The sequence below is a fragment of the Pseudophryne corroboree genome, chromosome 5 (assembly GCF_028390025.1).
Source record: "Pseudophryne corroboree isolate aPseCor3 chromosome 5, aPseCor3.hap2, whole genome shotgun sequence".
Taxonomy (NCBI): Eukaryota; Metazoa; Chordata; class Amphibia; order Anura; family Myobatrachidae; genus Pseudophryne; species Pseudophryne corroboree.
Genome location: NC_086448.1, coordinates 175,185,712 through 175,188,819, shown reverse-complemented (window position 1 = coordinate 175,188,819; position 3,108 = coordinate 175,185,712). Strand labels below are relative to the sequence as shown.

The following is a 3,108-nucleotide window of genomic DNA, read 5'->3' as shown; positions in this document are numbered from 1 at the left end:
TCACCTATCCGCAACATTCCCGCACCTGCCCCTCTCCAACCCGAGGCACCCATGCCCCTCCCCCACCTGCAGTGCCTCCGGACCCCTCCCCCATATGCAGCCCCCACTCCTCTGCCCCTCTCCCACCCGCAGCACCTCCCGACCCTTCCCCATCCGGGCCCCCTCCGCTTCCGCCCCCCCTCCACCCGCAGCATCTACAGACACCCTCCGCCATCCGCAGTCCCCCCCGCACCCGCTACATTCTGTACATCGTGCCCTGCAGGTGCTGTTCACGCCGTCGCAAGGGGCTGCTCCTCCTTCACCATCGCACGCCCTTTCATTCTGCAATATTTAACCACTAACAAAGGAATGCAGGTAATACTCCATATAATACAAATATTGAACCCCAGAAAGGCATGCAAGGGTTAAGGGGGCGTAGCCCCTTGCGACGGTGTGAAGAGCGCCCGTAGGGCGCGATGAAGCACCTAGTGTATATATACAAGTGGGGCAAAAAAGTATTTGGACAGCCACCGATTGTGCAAGTTGACCCACTTAAAAAGATGAGAGAGGTCTGTAATTTCCATCATAGGTACACTTCAACTGTGAGAGACAGAATCTGAAAAAAAAAAACTAGGAAATCACATTGTATGATTTTTAAACAATTTATTTGTATATTCTTACAGGAAAATAAATATTTGGACAATCAAAAAGTTTAACTCAATACTTTGTAATATAACCTTGGTTGGCAATTACAGAGGTCAAACGTTTCCTGTAGTTCTTGACCAGGTTTGCACACACTGTAGCAGGTATTTTGGCCCACTCTTCCATGCAGATCTTCTCTAGATCTGTCATGTTTTGGGACTATCGTTGGGCAACACAGACTTTCAACTCCCTCCACAGATTTTCTATTGGGTTGAGGTCTGGAGACTGGCTAGGCCACTCCAGGACCTTGAAATGCTTCTTACAGAGCCACTCCTTAGTTGCCCGGACGGTGTGTTTGGGGTCATTGTCATGCTGGAAGACCCAGCCACGTTCCATCTTCAATTCTCTTACTGAGGGAAGGAGGTTTTTGCCCAAAATCTCACGATATATGCCCCCATTCATCCTCTCCTTAATACGGATCAGTCGTCCTGTCCCCTTTGCAGAAAAGCAGCCCCAAAGCATGATGTTTCCACCCCCATGCTTCACAGTGGGTATGGTGTTCTTGGGATGCCATTCATCATTCTTCTCCCTCCAAACACGATGAGTGGAGTTTATACCAAAAAGTTTGATTTTGCTCTCATTTGACCACATTACATTCTTTCAATCCTCCTCTGGATCATCCAGATGATCACTGGCAAACTTTAAACAGGCCTGGACATGTACTGACTTAAGCGCTGCAGGATTTCAATCCATGACGACATAGTGTGTTACTATTGGTAACCTTTGTGACTGTGGTCCAGCTCTCTCGAGGTCATTGACCAGGTCATCCCGTGTAGTTCTGGCCTGATTCCTCACCGTTCTCAAGATCATTGATACCACAAGAGGTGAGATCTTGCATTGAGCCTCAGGTCGAGGGAGATTGTCAGTGATCTTGTATTTCTTCCATTTTTTAATAATTGCGCCCAGTGCCGGCCTTAGGTATAGGCAAACTAGGCAATTGCCTAGGACATCTGGTATGCCTAGGGGCACAAGCAGCTTCTGCTGATTAAAATGATATGCGACATGCCTATATTCTGTGTCGCACACAGTATATAGGCATGCAGCATATAATTTTAATCAGCAGAAGCTGCTTGTGCGTCCTAGCCACATAACAATGCAAATAAGATGCACTTTCATAAAAAATAGGCACCCGACGTTAGCAGAGCTGCCAGTTGACTCACCCCAGAAACTATATGTGTCATTATGTGTATAAGGGCACTAATAATGTGCGGCATATGTGTAAGGGGCACTATGTGTGTCATTATTTGTATAAAGGCACTAATAATGTGCGGCATATGGGTAAGAGGCATTATGTGTGTCATTATGTGTATAAGGGCATTAATAAGGGCTGGCATAATGTGTAAGGGTTTACAGACACAGAAGGAGAGGAAAAAGACTCTTTTGTGGGTGCACTCTTTGTAGCATAGAAGTCAATAGAAGTAATGAATCATCAAAAGGATATAAAATAATTCAGTTTTATTAAATTCCTAGTAAAATATATCAGTAGTTTGATTAATTGTTTAAAGATAACAAAATTAATGATAACAAAAATAACAATAAAGATTGGTATTGATTTACAAATCACTGCTGTCTGCCATGATTTAGTAGTTAATTGAGGATTATCCTGCATATAGTAGGTTCACAGATTGATCACAATACATCATTTTAGCAAATTTGATGATCAAAAGGATATATAGCACGCCTAAGCCTACGCAATAATTTCAAGACATCTGTTCGGTCAGACAATGACAATGTGAGCTGTCAGAAGAAGGTGATGAGTGAGTAAGAATAAGAGTGGAAAAAGTAGGAAAGTGTGAATCTGCTGTCAGTGTTAAACACTGGACATGGTATTCATGAAAATACTCTACTAAACCAGATCTTCCTCAGGAGTCTCCTACCTGAGTACTGATTCAGCCCGACACTGATTAGCTTCCAAGATCGGATGGATTCGGGCGTTTCCAGTGTGGTATGATAGTAGAGTGGTACGCAGATGATTTTTGTCGCTCTGGAGTCACTGATGAGAGTTCACAAAAAATTAAAAAAGTGGCAACTGAGGAGTGAAAAGGGAAGAGAATCCTGAGAGTCCAGAAAGATAGGAAAGACATACAGGAAAGTAATAGTGACGAGGGAGTCTGAAACTGGTACTGAAAAAGGTCCTGATATTAGCATACACAGAATACTGTAAAATTGTACCAGTATATGTGAACACACATAAGCAACTTGCTGGGATTACAAGTAAGACTGTAGTTTATAATGATAGAATAAAGAAGATGCTTGATTACAAATTAGTGGCTATAAGGACTGTAGCAGATAGAGAAAAGGACTAGATAAATCGTAAGCAGAAAGATTGAGTGTGAATGATCCCCTGGTGTTGCATATGAACACCACCACTAAATGAACTCCGAATGTTGCACAAAAAATACAGTGTATCAATTGGTACAGAAACAA

General features: G+C 43.3%; 1 pseudogene; it reads right to left on the bottom strand.

Annotated features, from left to right (window-relative positions):
- Nucleotides 1-2,521: 2,521 nt before the first annotated feature.
- LOC134929812 (5S ribosomal RNA) lies at nucleotides 2,522-2,640 on the bottom strand (annotated as a pseudogene).
- Between the last annotated feature and the right edge of the window lie 468 nt (nucleotides 2,641-3,108).